This window comes from Arctopsyche grandis, chromosome 7, assembly GCF_051622035.1.
Source record: "Arctopsyche grandis isolate Sample6627 chromosome 7, ASM5162203v2, whole genome shotgun sequence".
NCBI lineage: Eukaryota > Metazoa > Arthropoda > Insecta > Trichoptera > Hydropsychidae > Arctopsyche > Arctopsyche grandis.
This window is the reverse complement of record NC_135361.1, coordinates 23,867,475-23,888,765: the sequence shown is the minus strand read 5'-3', so window position 1 is coordinate 23,888,765 and position 21,291 is coordinate 23,867,475. Positions and strand designations below refer to the sequence as shown.

Genomic DNA, 21,291 nt, shown 5'->3' with positions numbered 1-21,291 from the left:
ATTTTTGTCAATTTGATAGAGGAACCGTTTCAACAATGAAATCAGATAAAGTGGCAAACTCTGATAAGAAACGATCCACTTGGAGTACAAATATCCAAATCTGACCAGCAGTATTGGATATCGGGAAGCACGGGATCGAACCCGGTAACCTCTCAGGGCTAAGCAAAAACGCAACCACCGAGCCACACTGCTGGCTATATATGTATGTATGTATATTGAAAAAAAAGCATCATTAGTTTATAAATATTAAGCAACATAAGAATGAAATATAAATACATTCAGTTCCTCTTCGTGCTGAATATTCTATCATATGATCAATAAAATGAAATCAATGTCTGTATTTTATGATTGTAAGCAATTTGAACATACGCATGCACAGTTTTAGTCAGCTGTTTGATCACTATCTACCCACTATTATACACATTAGATTGGATCGTAGGTTAATTTCTCATCGTATTCGTATGTATACATACATATAAAAAAATAAATACGCATTATCTACGAACGAGCAACCGGTTCTCGAACATTTTATTATTCCCGCCCTGTCTAAAACCTCTTTTCAATAATATTATAATATGTATATTGTGTGTGTGTGTGTGTGTATACCTACTACCTAAAAACAAATTCCACAGATCGATCCCAAGCACGTATTCGATAAAATAACACGGCATTAACTCGAACAGGTAATACACGACTAATGTCGCATACGATTCATTTCACGCATTCGATTCAAGACTTTCACCTGAATTTTCTCGTGAAATTGTTTATTTCTCTAATGCGAGTGCATTTTATATTTCGACAGGTGATTTGAAACTGTGCATTGCTTCGAATTAACAATATAATTGATAGTTATGCGTTAACATTAGTGAGAAAATACATATATTATAGATTTAATAATGCGTACTTGATTTGGATAGCTGCAACTTCATGGTTGAAAATGTGTGAAGTTCCATAAGAAAGTTTCTTCTTTGATGAGTACATCTTGCCTATTTGGAATGGTAATAATTGAAAATAACGGAGGGTATTTTATGATTTCGTGGGTGTTGAAATATGTATATATATATATATATATATATATATATATATATATATATATATATATATATATATATATATATACATATATATATATATATATATATATATATATATATATATATATATATATATATATATATATGTATGTATATATAAATATATATATATATATATATATATATATATATATATATATATATATATATATATATATATATATATATATATATACATATATATATATATAGGTTTTTCATTTCAAATTGACATTGAAAAGGGGTCAATTTTAAATGAAAAACAGTCAATTTGAAATGAAAAAGTGTCAATTTGGAATGAAAAACCTGTATCATTTGAACTATGCATCATATTCGATTCATTTGAGATCCATTATGTGATAATAATATCTTCATTAAAATCTTTATGAATGTTTTTTTCCCATCATTATAAGCAGTGTTCTTTATTATAAGCAGTATTTTAAAAAAATGTTTTATATGATATGAGCTATTAACCCTTTGAGGCTTTGCATTTAGCTTCATAACATCATATATATCTTAAATTAATATTAGAGGCATTCCCTATCACATTGAATGTTGCCCAATTTTATTATTAAAGAATTTCATAACACCTTGTATTATATTTATGTGAAATTAAATCTATAGGAAATCGTATGTTGGTTATTGCATTGTAACGTAATAAAATATTTATGAATTTAAATTCCTTAAAGTTATTTCATACGACACCGAGCACGTGTCGATTAACCCTAACGGGATATTCTGTCTTCCGTTATGTTCCATTTTATTACAGGGTCAAGCGTCACAAGGTCGTTGTTCGTTTTTGCAAATTTATAATCCAAACAAATATATAAACATAAAAAAAAAATCAAGAAAAATGACAGGGCACGCCTGCAAAAATTACAGTCATCAATAGTGGCGTCTTCTGTATATTCAGGTTGTACCGTTAGTGTCGATTAAGGACACGTCGTTCGTTGACGTATTGCTTGTAAATTAAAATTTTCTTTTTCTGTGTCTATTTTTGTTTCATTTTAAATAATCAATGAAGTATCGAGCTTTCGGTGCCGTTTTACATTCGCTAAATAAATTGCGAGCGCGACACCACAGCGACCCAGACAATATGTGTTAAGGCAAATGGACCATAGGGACGCATAAAAAATATTTATGTGGCAGGCAACGTGTTGAAAGCAATAAAAGAATACGAGAGCGAACCGATCTTGAAACAAAAATAATAATAAAAAACTAACATCATCCCCGATAATTGAAATCAACAGCGTAGATAGATACCTGATATACAGAGAGGTGGTTCGAATATAAATTTATTCGAACCATCGGGTTTATCGTTTTTGGCATATTTTACATGCTTTCATATTACATATATAAAAAGTTTAAATTATTTTTCATTTATACCAGGAAGGCAACCCCAATGCGCCTTAATGGCCAGAAACATTGTACATTTGATGCAAGTATTATTAGTAATAGCTGAATAAAATAAACGGACCTTTAAACGTATTGTAAATTTAATTTATAAATTTATATCACAAACAATATGAAAGTTTCAAATATTGACAGTTTGATTATTAATTTGAGTACCAAGCAATTTTTCAAAATAAATTGAAGCAAGCTTTCAAAATAAATTGTCTTTTGTTTTGAAGTATAAAATATGTACATGTATGTGTATTATATAAAAATTTAATATCTGAAAATTTCCAAAATAACAGTCTCAATCGGAAACAGATGAGTTTAATCTACGAAAGGCTGAGACTCTCGCTAGAAAAAAATGTTCTGATCCAGTTATGAATAGAGAGCACATATTTATGTACATAATAGCTATACATACATACATATATGTACATAGAACAAAATATATTGTCTAAAATGGATTTCATCATCATCATCTACAGCCACGCATCATCCACTATTAGATGAAGGCCTCTCCAACACACTTCCATTCGTCTCTGTTTTGTAAAACTCTCACCCATCTCACCCATATACATATGTATATAGTGCTATTCTATATCTATGATCTCACCCCATACATTTTCCAATTTTCGTCTACCCATCTTCCTTGCGGTTTCCTTTTCACCCTTTACATTTTTTCGGATACCATTCTAGCGCTTCTTTCGTTAACTTTTCGTCTGTTCTTCCAGCTACGTGACCCACCCATTGCCATTTCAATCTCTTCACTCTCTCTACTATGTATATCCACTACCCTTTTCATACTCATTAGTCTCGTGTTCCACTTCCTATATTTTCTCGTTATTCGTTCATTTGAGTGCACTGCATTTTGTGTAGCATCTTGGCATTCACTTATTATTTTATAAATACGGATGTCTTCTATCATAAGTATTACATTTACTTTTACATTCTCTCGGGTACCATTCTAGAACTTCTTTTCTCCATCTTTCGTCTGTTCTTCTAGCTACGTGCACACCCCTTGCCATTTCAATCTCTTCACAATCTCCACAATATCAACTAACCGTATAATACTTATGTACATACAGACATACATATGTAATCACTGGGAAAACGCGTTGCTTTGTGTGGATGAAACCTTTTACATTTTTTCGGGTACCATTCTAGCACTTCGTTCGTTCATTCTTCTCAATACGTTACCCACCCATTTTCATTTCAATGAGCCGTTATATTTAAAAGTGTCAAAGACCACTTTTCATCATTCCAAGAAATATTTCGGAAAACATTAAATTAAGTATTTTGCGTTTAACAATATTAAAAAATTCTGGTTGCTTTAATACGTTTATTATGCTTTTCTGAGATTCTGGATATATCGAATCAAAAGAAATGATAACAATTTGTTAATTAAGTCACACAGAAATAGTGTTTTTGGAATTGAAAATTTGACTTCCTCTACTTTAAAATATGACGGTTCATATATCTATATACCTGTGAATCATCAATGTAAAGAATTAAAGATGAATGTTTGTTTTTTTAAATCATCAACGTAAAGCAAAGTTATGATTTTTAATTAATAAATACAAAATTTTGTATAATGTCTCACGGTGCCTTAACTTTCAGAAAAAGCTGAATTTTGTAAGTTGATTGTATGTGTCTTTAATAAAACTTTAATGAGAGCTTATCCTACTTAAATATATACGTCACATGTCGTATGGGAATTTTTTCGCCTCGGAAAACTCTCGAGTTTCCACGTAAGAGTGGTTATGGCAATCTAGTGTCATATCACGTAAGCTCTAATGAATCGTCAGACAGAGCGTTATCGCCGGGCTTAGTTTACAAACTATTTTATCCGATGGCGTTCAACGGGTCCACTCAACCCCATAAAAATCGATACGATACATGGCGGTGAGGTGGTAATAAAAACGGGTTACAAAAACCCATCGTCCCGGTCCGTTTAGATGAGGACACGAGTGAATTCGCCTTTCACTCGAATCGCCTCTGGCTGCTGCGAGTTGCTCCCAAACCGGCGATAATGACGATAACCTTAACAGACAGTTGTCGGCAACCTTTTACTTTTTGCAGACCGGATGTATCAGTTGTGGAGACTGAAAACTTGTTTAAAGTAAAACAACAAAATGAACCATATTCCTTCTACTGCTTTTATTACATTTTTAGTATGGCCGAACCTCACAGACATGTTTCAATTTTCATCCTATATATATATATCGTTTGTATTCATATGAGGCAATATATAATATTACAAAATAGTTTCGAAATCGTTTACCTAAGATTAACATACATATATTATACATATATGTAGTTGGGACAGAAACGTCCCGTGAGCATAGGGCGAGAAAGACGACGCATAATGCGGCACACTTTCATGGGCGGCAAATTACATATATTTGATTTTTATTATTGTTTGAAATTAGGAATAATTAAGCCTGTACAGAAATCAATGACATTTTAAATATTTGACCCTTTGCAATTCAATAATTATTGCTGCCAGTTATCAATTGATTAAGCTGAATGCATCCTGTATTTTGTATTTACTGTATTTTGGTAGGGGGCGGCATTTTAATTTTGTCTAGGGGCGGCAAAGGAGCATATATACATATGTATATGAAGCGAATCATTGTGTTTGGCATAGGCTTTCCAATTTCCCGAACTTTTTAGATTCCCAGGACACGGGACAGAGCTCAGGATCGTTTCTGTGATTCCCGGGATCCCGGAACATACATCCATACGTATGGTGTAATTTTTTTTTCAGTTTTATTTATTTTTTAAACATAAAATTTATTTAAAAGCAAAATATAAAAAAAAAGAAGACAGTATATTTAGAAAAAAATGTAATTATAAAAGTTAATTTATTTGAAAAAGCTTCTTAAGTACATATAAAAATATTTAAATGAGAATTCAGAAGCATGTTTCTAGATTTGGCACAAATTCTTTTAGCAATGGAAAAAAAAGTCTTTCAGTTTCAGTTAAAGGTAGTTTTAACGTTAAATGGGACAAGAATATTTTCCAATTATCTGTTTTTTCTATTGTCAGCATACACATGTATTTTAATTTCGTTTTGTAAGTCGAGGCTATTATTTTTATTTAATTATTTGTTTTTTCTCCTATCAGCATTTACATATAATTTGATTTCTATTTGTAAGTCGAGGCTATTTTTATTTACGCTGTTTTGTAGATTTGTCTTTGATAACTAACTCCCTATTTACCTCTTCATTCATCGTCAAACACACAATTGCTTCATCTTAATCAGAATTTACAAGAGTTTCATATGCATAGTCTTGCAAACATTCCATCGATGAAAGTCAAACTGCACTCTGCAACCCTTCTTGGAAAAATGTTGAGTTAATTGATGGGAATTAGCAATTGCGAAACCCTAAAGATTTTGTTCAACTGTTGAAGAAACTTTTCAATATCTTTATGTGACTCAATTAGTCAATTATCTACAGTTCTAATTTGAAGGGTTTCACCTATATCAATTTTTGAAACTATAAAGTGTGCAAAATAACAGCGAAGTCATAGTTCGACTCTATCGAAAATTGTAGTTTGAAAAGTTAGCTTCGGTTATCAAGATTTAACCCAATTAAGAAGTTTACTTCGACAATGAAGAAAACCGTCAGTTGCCGATCTCAGAACGTAATAAAACAATAACGTATCGAAGCCTAGTAGAGCAGAGAGATACGCGTGCTTAAAATAAAATACTTACGAAAAAAAATTATGTGTAGGAACCAGTAGAGATTATCGCAATTATCGACATCATCCGGCAATTACTGACCGGACGAGTTCCAGTTCGAGTTTCACTCGCGTTTCCTTCTCGTTTTCAGAAGCAGACCTCCATACAAATAATACTCTGTTTATACGATTCGTTACACTTCGTTCTTATCTTTGGTACAAGTTTTCTATTGTTATTTCAACTTTTGCGTACGTGCGAGTTTACCTTCTCGTTTATCATACAATACACCTAATTATGAGAGCGATTCGCTCATACATTAATTAGCATTCGCATATGAACCGCGAATACATGAAGTATGCACGAGTTAAAAGTATGTATGTATTAAAAATATTTTCACAGTTGGAAAAACACGTTAAAATCTCTAATTAAGCGTGCAAATAATATTTGCTAGTAAGTGAGCACAGATCCGTAAAGTTTCATTAATAACATGTCTACTATGTATCCTGGTTGAGATGCAAACACAATGTTATTTCATAGTTATGTTTATAGAAATAATTATGGGATCACTTTTTTATATTGTTTCATTTGATAAAACCGACCCACCGGAGATATTTTCGACATTATTAGTTTGATTTTGCATTGTATAAAATACCTACATATAGATTTATAATACTGTGAATCTTAAATTATTCGCATGGTTTGGTTCAGACGGTATATTGTATATGTAGTTTTAATAGGTCGCGATCCAGCTGACTTACTTAACAGACTAACACAGCTGGACAGAGAAAGAAGGAAAGTAGGATTAAAAATGAACATAGATAATACCAAACTAATGTTCAATAACTATTGTATGCCTGATAGCATCACAATAGATGATAAAATAGTAGAAGTAGTCGATAATTATTTTTATTTAGGACAAATAATCGACATATCCGGTAGGAATGAAGAAGATATAAAGAGACGTATGAAATTAGAATGGAGTGCATTTGGACCAATAAATGCGGTTTTTAAATCAAAAATGCCACTTTGTTTGAAGAAAAAGAACCATGTGTTTTGCCAGTGATGACGTATGGATGTGAAATTTGGAAAGTGAACGCCAAGTTGATAAATAAAGTCCAATGCACTCAAAGAAGTATGGAACGTTGTATACTTGGTAAACGAGGAAAGACAAGAAACGGAATACGTGGGTGAGAAGTATGAAAAGAGTAGTGGATATGGTGGATAGAGTGAAGAGATTGAAATGGCACTGGGCGGGCCACGAAGCTAGAAGAATGGACGAAAGGTGGACAAAAGAAGTGCTAGAATGGTACCCGAGAGAATGCAAAAGGGTAAAAAGAAGACCGCAGGGAAATTTTTATATATGTATGCAATGCTTCTCATTGTTCTCAGTTAATTATACATAAATCAATATATGTATTAGAAAATAGTCTCTGGTATAAAAACGATATATTTGGAATACTTTCGATGTTTTGATACATTCAGCGGCTCCTTGGAATGGTAGGTCAAAAAGGATGTTGAGTGTTGGCTCATACACACTTCGACTGATAAATACTAGACTAATCAATACAATACGATATTTTTTCTTCTAAATTCAAAACAATTCAACTGACATAAAATTGAAATATATTTCGGTAATACCGAGAGTATACATATTTTAACGGTCTTTTTGTGAGGGTAAATTTTTCACAAAAAACTCAGTAGAACCGGTTTTGGTAGTACCGGTATTGGAATCCGTATTTCTTACCAAAAAATAGTAAAAATACATGTATATTTTAAAATATAATAGATTATATAAATGATAATAGATGTAGACTTCAAATTTGATTCCTGAAGTCTTCATAAGATTTATTTAATTATGTGTGTTCCAGACGGTTTCGATTATCTATTGCTTTGGGCATTAGACTGATTCGAATATTATGCTAATCAAAATCTAGATCAGTTGCTTCCGGTCTCATTCGCCATTTTTGATTTATTATTTAAGACAGATCCATAAAACATCGGAACAACCAAATAAACTTCCTATTCATTATAAACATACATATGTATATGATATATTATTTTCATGTCTCTAAAGCATACGAGAACTACTTGTAGCAAACCTTTTTCTATTTACTGTTCACTTTTGCCAGTGAGGTACTTCAGGTGAAGAGGCAATATTTGAGATTAAATACGAAGGTAAACTACCTTGTCTATATAATCATATTGACATGGAACTTCATCTGATTTGTTGTATCGTATTGATCGAAATGTATTGAAGTTTTTGGTTGATTCCAGTGTTGTGTGCAGTTGGTATAAAAACGAGCTGGGCTATAAGCGATATCATTTTCCTTCGTTCCAAGGCTAAATTTCAAGTACTTATTTAAAGATTTCGTTATGCTGATAAAGTAAAAAGGCTTTTGCGCAATTTAACTTTGGCTATTTGATTCGAGCGTTAATGGGTCAACGCGTTCCGAAGATATCGCTTCTGGTTTTGAAGATGGCACTTTTGTCCTCGTTAGGGTTGTCACCGTATTATATAAATGTAATACATATATTCGAATAGAAATCTAATAATATAATAGTCATTAATTCCGTCCACATCTGAAGTCTCCGGAAGATGGACCCTCTCTGAAAACGATCCCGCACCGTTTCTTATCAGTAAGTGGGTACGTATCCCGCTTTACAAAATATAAACAGGTTATTTGACATTCTGTGCTCGTCGGATCTCGGCTCATCTTCACGCCATTATTACAAAATTTATACGAATATTATTCAAATTTATGTAGGAATCTAACGAAACACTTATCGGGCTAACAGAAGAGTCACGGTCGGGGCCATGAATATTTATCCGAGTCGGATGCAGAAGGAAGTGCGCATACATTGTTGTTCGGTTTTAAGAAGTCGATCAAAAGATTTATATTACAAAAAAAATATATGAAGGTGTTGTCAAAAACAAAGGCTGGGTAAGCCTTTGAAGTGTACAATTCGATATGCCACAGTCGGCTTCGAAACAACTTTTTGCACTTTGTTAAACTGGTTTTGCTCATTAAGCTTTTACGATGCAGTATGAATTGTTTATATGTAAAGATTTTTATTTAGTTTAATTCATTCATAGTCGTTGACCCAGTGGCTATTTTTTTTAATCTAAATTTTGCATTTTTATAATCTGTGAACGAAATTTTGCTTTCTAATTATTATCGTTGATTTATTCATAAAGCATTAATAAACTGTGATCATAGGTTAAATAGTTTATATTCATTCTACTAATAAAAAAATGAGGATGAATCCGCAAAATCTAGGTTTCTCATCTGTCTCAAACGAAAGTCTCTAAGTATTATACCTTTACATATACATATGTAATTTGCATCAAATTTACATGTATTTTAAATGGGATTCCTACATAGTTTAGGATACTTTATGAGTATAAAAAAAAAGTTTAAAAGAAGTCGTTAAAAATACGACTTCGACTCCGACGTATTGCTACCTGACTCCAACTCCTACTCTGATTTAAAAAAATCTATAATGATAAATTAAATTGTAATGACATTTTTATGTCATTTGGTTAATATTTGAATATATCTTGAGGACGAACTAATTCGTGTCCAATAAACTATGTATAATGAGGATGTAAATCATTAAAGTTCAATTAAACTTTATTTATATACATATGTATATGTACATACATATATACATATACGAATTTGGTGTAATGGATTTGTCAAATATATTTATTATTTAAAAAAGTATACATATGTATTTCACCATGGAGCCATTACCAGTAACCCTAAACCGAGACCTATATTTTTAATCTTGAATGAACGTATATAAATTTATAGATTATGAATTTGAATTATATTCAATTAGTGGTGATAAATAGTAGGTAAGTTAGTTCCCAATTTAGCAAGGAATCGCTTAAACAATGAACTCTAATAGGAACCGATCGATTTAAAGTCACAAATATCCATATCCAGCAGCACTGCAGAAATATTCAGAATAAATTCTTTTGAATCGAGGTCAAACCAGAGCGAAAATCTGGAACCTGTCGGTGGATAGCATTGACGCAACCAGTGAGCTATGTATGTATATATTTAGCATATACAAACCGTGAGCTAAACTATTATAAATATGAGAAAACGAAAAATATAGAAACACTGTATCTCAGATATGCATGCATTGGCGAGTCACTCTTGGTGGTGATTTAATATTATTAAAATAAAAAAATAAACATGATTTAAACGCGAAATCGACTCCGACTCCAGCCAAAAAGCTTACAATTCCACAGCCCTGGCTTAATACTGAAATTTGTTTGCAACGAAAGTCATGCGATCATAAAATAGGCTTAAAAATAATAATAAATTAACTTTGGTGTGAGCCTTTGATGTAATGTAATGCACATATGTACATATGTATGTACATAAATAGTGCTTAAGCCGACAATAATAAACAATAATAAAGTTCGTGTTAATATTTTTACGGAAAAACAGGCGTTGTTTTAACAGTAATGGTCGTCAGATGGGATATTGAAGTGTTGAATTAGTCCCGAAAGGATCATTGATAAATTACGCAATTTTATGACCAAGTATTAATTAAATAGGACGTGTTTTTAATGAGTGTATTTAGCCTAGAAAAGCATACATTTTCATACATTTTTTTAGATCTAAAATCGGACGAATCAATTTCAAGTATGATTTTTTTCAATAGCATATAAAAAGCTCATCTATTTTTTTTGATATCACAACTCAAGTTATGTATGTGATATTAAAGGCGTGTAAAGTGTTTCAATTTTGTAGGTCAGTTCGCGTACGTGCGGCGATGTTAATTTTATCAAATTTGACGACAAAATAGTTTTCAGATGAGACGAACCAACTCGCTAAACGGTTATTATGATGATAATGGCTATAGTATGGTTGCTGACGAGCCCGCTGGCTGTGCAGAATAACAATTGACCACAAAAATATGTAGGTCATCGTGTGACGCAGCTTCTCAACATGTACATACAATCGAACTTCAATTACATATTATCTCATTGTTTTGTCACTGGGCACTTTCTGAAATTATATTTTTGCTACACACTTCCAGTAAGACACCTCTAAGCATGGAGCTTTCTAATGATTTACAGTTTTCAACATAAAATTGTGATCCACTGACACTTCAGATCAGTGATGAAAAAAAAAGATAGCTTCGGGTGATAAATTTCGATGAAACAATAAAGTTTTTTTTATTAGATCAGATGTGATTACAATGTTCAGAGTCTAAGCTATGATGCATTTACATATGTATGTACATATTTTAACCATACTAACACACTTGTGAAGAGTCTCGGTGATTACAACAAAATGCCTATACCCTTTAGGTATAAACACAGATTACCTAAACACAAACTGCTTTAGGTCATCTACTTTAGAGAGTATCTAATTAATATTATGTATTAGATGTATTATGAGCATTTATAAGAATTGCAAATAGGTTTTTGAGCTCTTTTTCCTATTATGCTGTAAATTAACATGGGAATAATATAATACTATGATTACTAACAAAATTAAATTAAAATTGTAAAGTAGAAAATGATCAGTAGATCAGTAGCTATTAAAATAGATATAAGATGTATTGTGAACATAATTTAGTAATAATAAAAAGCATTTACAAATCAAAATCAAATATATGTACATACATATATACGTATGTAAGTGTACCTTTGGGTCGTAATATATTTTGAGTAGTTTGAATATATTCCAACTAACCTGGTAGCAACTACGGTTATAAGTTGGTTTATTTTCAGTTTTACATAATATATTTTCCTAGTTGGAATATATTCTTTCTAACCCACGTAAGTTGATTCATATGGTGAATTACATTCCAACTGGTCAAAATATATTACTACTGAAAATATAGTTCAATTATAAATTGGTACCAGGTTAGGTTACCGTGAAAGCGTCACTCGATTAGTAAATTGAGTTGGAAAGTTTCATTTTTGTTTTGAACACATTCGTAGAGTTAATACGGTATTCATTACCTTTATTCGTAATACTCATCAAATATTAACGCATTATTGAATTCTAACGCATCAGAGCTGTCAAAACTCAACTGTCGTATTACAACTGGTATACATTGTTGAAAGTGTATTTGCGCTTGTAGATATATAATTTACTAGTTGAATTGTATTCGAATATTAATGACCTAAAATGTCAGTTGGAATGTATTAAAACTGAAAATACACTTCGACTGTTACATATGCATGAAATAAATGATACTATATATGGAATAAGTGTGGTTTTTAAGTCCCTATCTGTGTATTAGGAGTCGTCAAAGCTTCCGAAATTCTCAGATTATTGAATTGAAAGGGGCGTTGTCATGACGCAAGCATCAATTTTCTGTTGTTTTTCCGTGTGTTTATCCGATTACGTGCATAAAACGTGAATCGTTTGAATGAAACGAATAGTCGCGTGTTGTAGATTTTTGACATTTTTGAATGTCACAATTCAATCAAATATTACTGCAATAAAAACGAATGGAAAACATTTATGTATTTTCAAGCGGAAATTTTTTAATTGATTTGAAAGTCAGCGTTGAAATAAAATTTTCGCATGTTAGAAAGTAAATGACATTTTTACAGACGCAATTAGTTCAATCGGATAAATTTTGATTTACAAATTCGAAACGGCATACGATGATTGGTCAAAATGACGCTGATGATATGGTAAATGTTTTCATTCAAATCGTGTTCGGTTCGTTTACAGATTGAATTTTCACTTTTTTTCTTCAAGACACTCTCGAAAAAATCAACGACATTGAGTTGACAATGGCTTTTTAAACCACACTCGAAATTCTAAACATAGAATTGTTTTAAGACGCTATTCATTCAAGGTTACGTCATTAGATGACCTTGAATTGCCTGTTTCAAAACAAATTCGGTTGTGCATAATCATCTCAGAAATACATACATAGCATCTATAGAAACTGAGCTGTTGTCTTGCCCTAAAGATGGAATAATCACTCTTTGAACTTTCAGTGAGTTTATTAAATACTTAAAATAATAATTTGCACTAATACAAATTAGTTTTACAAAACAAAAACAGTTCATAAATTTTCATCTACATATATCTCCAGTCCTTATGTCAGAGTCTTGGTACCTTCACACGTTTCCTACAGAAAAGCTTATCTTGTACTGCCTCTGAAATGTCAACCGAAGGACCTTTAGCTTTTAAGTCTATATTCAAATATTCCTCATAAATTTTCACAAAGACCTTTCTACTGACGTCCATTATAACTATTCCTTTTACTACTTTGTAAAATAAAATCCCAAACTTGCTGTTTGTATCCTTTGATTGACAAAATATTGGATTAAAGCTACATGTACTGTCGCCAGGTAGTGGGGGGAAGGGGAATCACTGTAAGGGCCTCGCAATTTTAAGTATCTTTCAATTTTAGGGCCTTTAACCTAAGACTGTCAGAAAAATTAAATATCTTTTACGTAGAACTGTCGAACATACAATGTTTAAATTTTTTTATGGTGGATGGAGCTATTATTAAAAAAATAAATATTAAATAAAAAATAAAAACTTTTTTTACTTTCATTTTTATGTTATATGTATAATATTTTTTAAAAGTTTCTTAATTGAAGCTTTTTTTTTAATGGTTTTGAACTTTTAAAAGGGGGGGGGGGGGCTTAATATCGATTGCCCTGGGTCTCACATTTTCTTTGAGAGGCACTGAAGGCCGATAATTTAAAAAATAAACATCCAAATTGATGTGCTTAAGTAGGTTTTAGCTCACTTGAATTCTTAGCTAAGATACTTATTGCCACGTAAAGAAAATATTCAAGTATCAAAAAACAAAAATGAATACAGATTACCTAAAACTGTACAGAAGGTACAGATATTTTGTACATACAGTACATACATACATATACCAGTATATAATTTTTTTTAAACTCTTGTGTTCTTATGTAGGCCATTGTGGCACTTTAGGTTATTCCTGTAATGTCACAATGGTCCAAAACTATAAAATAAATAAATATTATAATCTACTAGTTGAATTGTATTCGAATGTGAACGACCTAAAACGCCAGTTGGAATATATTACAACTGAAAATACACCTCGAATATAACATATGTATATACAAGTTTAATACCATAGGTGTTTATTATCAAAGGTAAAACCCGTAATTGCATCATAGTAAAATAAAATAATAAAAAACTTGTAATAAATAAGTTATATGCGTAGTTTTAGATGCATATCGAAATGTTTTGTTATTGAAAAAAATTAGCAAACACTTCGTCATCCAAGACGTTTCGAACATTCTACCTATATAATCAGTGGTGTAGTCGGGCCAGGTTGCTGCCCTGGTACTTTGATATAAAAATTGATTTCGAATACAATTAAAACATATTTATGCGTATATTTCATATAAAATGTTGTATACTAAATATTGTGAGCAGACTCTCGTTTTAAAATTTGGTGACTATAACGGTATCCTCACTCAAATGCCCATTTGAATGCAGATTTTTTTTTAAAACAACCCATTGAAAAAATTATAGACACTTTGAATGATGCCGAAATCGAATCATATAAAATTTTCAGAACTGTATATTATATTGTAAAAAAATAATAAGCCTTACTCAGACCATTTTGGTTGAGTTTTTAAGTTAATTAGCATTTGATTTTTTATAAATATTTGTAATACCAATCATCATCATCATTTACAGCCATTCACCATTCACTGCTGGATGAAGGCCTCTCCAACACGCTTCCACTCGTCTCCGTTTTGCACCCCACTCATCCATTTCACCACACACATTTTCCATTTTGTCCACCTGGTGCGAAATGGAAATTCTTCTTTGCGGTCTTTCTTTTACCCTTTTGCATTCTCTCGGGTACCATTCTAGTACTTCTTTTGTCAAACTTTCGTCCATTCTCCTAGCTTTGTGGCCCGCCCATTGCCCTTTCAATCTTTTCATTATATTCACTATATCCACTACCCTTGTCATACTTCTCACCCACGTATTCCGTTTCCTGTCTTATCTCTTTTACCAAGCATACAACGCTCCACGCTTCTTTGAGTGTATTAGACTTTGTGTAGCAACTTGGCGTTCAATGTCCAAGTTTCACATCCATATGTCATCACTGGAAATACACATTGATCGAAGATCTTTTTCTTCAGACAAAGTGGCATTTTTTATTTAAAAACCGCATTCATTCGTCCAAATGCACTCCATCCTAATTTCACACGTCTCTTTATTTTTTCTTCATTACTACCGGACATGTCTATTATTTGTCCTAAATATACCATTCAAGCACTTCTTTTGTCCACCTTTCGTCTATTCTTCTAGCCACATTCCCTCGCCCATTACCATTTCAATCTCTTTACTCTATCCTAGTGGTTCTCAAGTGCGGCCACGGTGGCCGCATGCGGCCACTAGTGGATTTTACTGCGGCCACCAGCGACTTGATAGTAAATAATACTAATATTTAAAAAAAATTAAATATATTTTAAATACTACAAAAAAGTAACTCAACAATAATAGAAACCATGCTCATCATTAACAAACTAAAATTATAGCGAAAAGCCTTGTGACAGAAGTTGAAAATGACAATTTTTCAATTTTATCTTCTGTGAGTGATTTCATAGATAATATGACAGACACAACTTCAAAATTAAAATTTAAAATAATGGTGTCTTAAATCTCTGAATCTGAAATTTGATAAAAGGTTCGAAGAATTGAATATTTTTAAAATTGTTTCTTTTATATCTTCCCTTTTTATTATGATGAGAAATGAAAATTTTATAGTACTACAAAATAGATTAAAATCATTTTCAGTATTGAGATTAATTAACTGGGCTAACGTAAAATATGCATTATTACAAATTAGTCATGATCAACTACTTAATAACCATTTTAATAATATTTCGGTTCAAAAATTTTGGTCGGAAACATACGTTGACAATGAAACAAACCAATATAAAGATTTGGCAACAATTGCTTTCTTAATATTGTCTATTTTCCCCACTACCGTATATTGCGAAAGATCATTCAGTGTAATGCACTTTATTAAAAACAAATTTAGAAACCAGCTAAAAGACGCAAACTTAGAATCAGCAATGCGGCTTGCATTGGAAGAAAGGAGTATTGAGCAATTTCCATTTGCATTATTATTAAATAAATAGATACCAAAATGTTAAAATTTTATTTATTTGATTAAATTTGGTGCGGCCACCAGACATTTCCATGGGACCACTATTATCACGTGTGCGGCCACGGTAAAATTTCGCCTGAGAACCACTGCTCTATCCACTATGTCCACTACCCTTGTCATACTTCTCACCCACGTGTTCCGCTTCCTGTCTTTCCTCGTTGTGTCAAGCATACAGCGTTCCATACTACTTTGAGTGCATTGGACTTTGTATAGCAACTTGGCGTTCAATGTCCAAGTTTCATATCCATACATCATCACTGGCAAAACACATTGATCGAAGATCTTTTTCTTCAGACAAAGTGGCATTTTTGATTTAAAAACCGCATTCATTCGTCCAAATGCACTCCATCCTAATTTCATACGTCTCTTTATTTCTTCTTCATTACTTATTATTTCCTGCCTGTCTTCCCTCGTTATGCCAAGTATACAGCGTTCCATACTTCTTTGAGTGCATTTGACTTTGTGTAGCATCTTTGTGGCGTTTAGTGTCCAAGTTTGTAATACCAATATTAGGATACATATTTTTTAATTAACGGAAAAAAGCGGGGAAGGGGGGGGGTCGTAAAAATTGAACACCGCCCTGGTACTTTTTTATTTGGCACTACACCACTGTATATATGTATGTATAATACACACAAACGTTCACTTGTATATAAATGTAATACATAATGAAAACAGTCAACACTAACGTTTTTTCCTCACGTATGCAAAGCTCTAAAGAATTCGCTTTTAAAGATGTCAAAAGTCGTTGAACCTACATATTTAACATTAGCGTAATTCAATTTGCGCGTATTGCGGTGCGGCCAAATTTGTCCCGCGGAGAGCGAGGAAATCGCGGGAACCGAACCGGACCCGGAAGAGAACGCTCCCTTCGGGTGCCCCATCTCGGTTCGGAGGACCCGAGAACCGGAGGGTCGGCCCTAGGTCCTAGCCTTAGTTTTAGAAAGTTGCTGGGAGTGTTCCGAGCGGCCCTCTCGCGCACTCAGTCGCTCACTGCGGTCCGTGTCGTGCGGACGCGTCCCGCGCGTTCAACTCACTCTCGAGCCACTTCCGGTTCTGGCGAATTTTCCGCGATCTCCGAAGTATACGAAAATCTCAACCGTCGAGAGACGAGTGCCGTGCGTTTTGTTGTGACGTGCGTGTGATCTTTGCGAAACTTTGCGAAACTGAAACTTTGTGTACGGACACCTCTCACTTCTCGGATACGAACTGGCGTAAGTTACTTACCTGTCATATATACAATACTATAAGTGGAAGAAGTACGAGTCACGTTGACTTTTCGAATGCGCCGGTGATTGTATCTCTTTTATTATAACTTGCCGGTTTGAAGCATTCATTATGCAGTGCATAATTGCATTTCAATGTAAATTTTTATTTATATATATGAACATAGTTTTGATTCTGTTTGTTGGCGTGACAGAAAACACAACTGTAATAATTCGATCAAATGGTTTAAAAACGTCTGATTGTATGTACATATGAGCCGATATATTTGAAAGTGGCGTAAGTCCACTTTTCTTCATTTCGATAAATAATTAATAAGAAAGTGTTTAATTTTTACGACCCCCCCCCCCCCCCGCAAAATACAAAATTTTATATGAAATATTAGCCAAAATATTCTTTAATTTTACTCGAATAACATTGTTTATATCAATCAATGTGCCAGGGCGGCGACCTGGCCCGACTACACCACTGAATATAATGTTTTGCGCTGTACAATATTTAATAAAAATACGGGTGGCCTGTAATACGTTTATTATGCTTCTGAACTTGCGAATTAAGTCAAACTGAAATAGTGTTTTTGGAACTGAAAATTGAACTTTCAAATATGACGGCTCAAATGTTGATACTCAAAAGTAATGATTTCGTTCAGTCGTTTAGCATAATATATATTAAATAATTAAGTTAATGTAATCTAATATATTCATTAACAACGGTTGAACTTTGCTAATTCGATCGTTGTACAGGTCGCAAAAATTAAGCATCAGGTGTTTATATTTTAATATATTATATTAAATATCGATTTTCGCAGTACATATTTTTTTAATATAAAGTTTAGTTTTCAATTTAGTTTAGTATGCAGGTTATGTATGAAATCATCTGAAGTATTTCTCAAGCGGTCTGTCATAGTTGACTGGATTTTGTTGACGAGAATGTGTATCAAGTCCAACGTTAAAGTGTCATGACTGCGGTTTAATAACCTTCACATCTGTAGAATATCATTTTAAATACAACGTGTACTTTATTTAATTAATTATTTATTATAGTTTATTATTCTAATTATTATTATATTATTATTATTATTATTAACTGGTGATTTTTAGTATGCAATTTTAAAAATTGTTTAAGTTATATAGTACATCTGATTTTTTATTTTACATTTGAAATGTATGAATGTTGTGTTAAAATTGGAATCTTGATTTTGCTTTTTGATGAATAATTTATGTGTGTTTAACCTTTTTCATTTTAGATTAAATTTTATTGCAACATTTTATGTACATGTATGAAAAACGTTTTTTAAGGGGAATACATATGTACATACATATATAATTGAACTTTATTTTCGATAGTATTTTTTATAGCATACATAGTATATACGGAACTTTAATACGGGTACTTTACACTTTAAATTAGATATGTACTATTCATTTAGCACACCTTAATTTTATTTCTGATACTTTTAACTTTAAAATAAATACTATTCACTTGGTACATCTCAACTTTATTTCCAATACAATTTTGTTAAAAACTGGGTTGTCGTTTTATCTTTTGCTTTACGTCTGTTATGAATTATTTCACTTGCTTTCTGTTCAATTTCCAAATCGTAATTATTGGTTAATTCAAGAAGATTGTTCATCTTATATCTTCCACCTGTAATACAATATGAATTAATCAATTAGTTTATATATGTATATATATATATATATACATGTATATATATATATATATATATATATATATATATATATATATATACATATATATATATATATATATATATATATATATATATATATATATATATATATATATATATATATATATATATACATCTATAATATATACTTTATTGGAAATATAACGTTGCCAGTAAAAAGAAATCCGTGTGATTTCGTTATTTTAAAGTGCAAATAAATAAAATCCAGTAATAATAATTTTTCTCATGTGCAATATATTTGTTTAGTATTGGAATAATTTTATGTATTGTAGAATATATTTAATTAAAATTAATTTTTCGTGCGATATATTAATTATGAAGGTACATACAGTCCAATTAATAAGGACGCTTTCTTAAATATTGTATATGATTATACAATTAAAAAGGATAAAGTAGTCTTTTGTATAGATGCCTACAATTCCATCAATATATATATATATTTATTTCTTAAATATCAATCAAATGACCTTCACTGTATGACTAATATATAGATACGATTACTTTGTTACGTTACCCAAAATTATACCCATATGAATAAATGTTTATACCCATTGTGTGATTGTTAAAGCCGTACTGACAAAGTAATATTTTAAAGTTAACACGTTATGAGAATTTGCAAGCTTTCAAGAAAACTTTCCGATCGAGAGTTTGTTTGTTGCCGAGTTAAGGTTTTCTGTGCCTTTTGAGATTGCAAGATATCACGTCCGATTGCGCAACGTTCGAGGCCAAATAGCACGAACTCGCCACATTCTGTTTATAGATACATATATTGTAAATTTAAAAATTAGAATATAATAGTAATATAACGGTGAAAGTATTATATTTCCTTCCATCGTTCAAAGCCGCTATTATTCGAATTATGTCATCGCGGTTGGATTGCGTTATTTACCCTCGATCACGCTCTTCTCGTTCTTGCAAATATGATTTTTTGTACGTTTAATATTTTATTATTCAAGCTTCAATATTGAAGATTATATGTATAATAAATAGTTTTTTAAAAGTGAAATTTAATTTAAATGTCGACGATGTCCTTCACATAGTTAATGGGCTGTGTGTACGTTCGAATTCGACTCCAAAATGCACTTGAATAAAAAGTGCATTGTCATTTTAATTCAAGTGTGATATATTATTTCTTAATATGTGTGACGTATTATTCTATCAGGAGTCGCACGAGATCTTGTCAAATTTATTTTTATTGATTATGTAATTTTTTTTCTCAATGTCAGTATTGCGTTTGTTCAACTGACAAGGTATTTATTATATGTGTCACAATTTTTTTATAGTGAAGATTGTTTGATGAAATGTATTATATGTATTTTTTTCTTTTTCTTTCTGGATATTGATCTTTTATGAAAAACAGTTATTTTATTTTCTTGTAAAATACCGATATATTTACACTTGAGTGAAGGTTATAGGTTATAATGTATATTTCTACGGCTTATAAAAAAAGTACATATGTATGTATAAACGAAAATAATAACTAATTACATAGCACTTGTAAAAGCGTCTATTTATCTGAAGGAAAATAATAATTAGTTTTTATATGTCAATATAATAAATAACATAATATTAATTTATATCATAAATATAACTACTAGATTAATTAAATGGAATTCGGATACAAAAAAAATGAAACAAAACCTTCAGGTCTTATTTTCTCATGATCACAATAGATCATCTTTGTTACTACGCACATATTTATTTATTTAAAGTTTGGACCATTTTAGCATTCATTACAGGAATTCCTAATGCGCCACAATGGCCAAAAATATAACAGAAAAGAAACAAAATAATAACTAAATAAATTAGACATAACAAAATACTATAGATACACAAACAACACATTGAACACAATCATATAAATAATAAGCTATATAATGACGGATAATAATAATAATTACAAATTATAAAAAACAACAAAGAATGGGATGTCTTATAAAGGAAAAAAGAGAAAGAAAAATAAATATAGACATATGTATGTATATACACAGACAAAAATACATTTATACATAATCATAAAAACAATA

The 21,291-nt window shown here is 31.4% G+C and overlaps 1 protein-coding gene across 1 annotated transcript in view; it reads left to right on the top strand.

Annotated features, from left to right (window-relative positions):
* Positions 1-17,304: 17,304 nt before the first annotated feature.
* The window catches only part of IRSp53 (Insulin receptor substrate 53 kDa), a 312,712-nt gene continuing 308,725 nt past the window's right edge, over positions 17,305-21,291 (top strand). The window contains exon 1 of the mRNA XM_077434203.1: positions 17,305-17,540. The gene's annotated coding sequence lies outside the window, so the exon portion shown is untranslated. The remainder of the gene's footprint in view (positions 17,541-21,291) is intronic.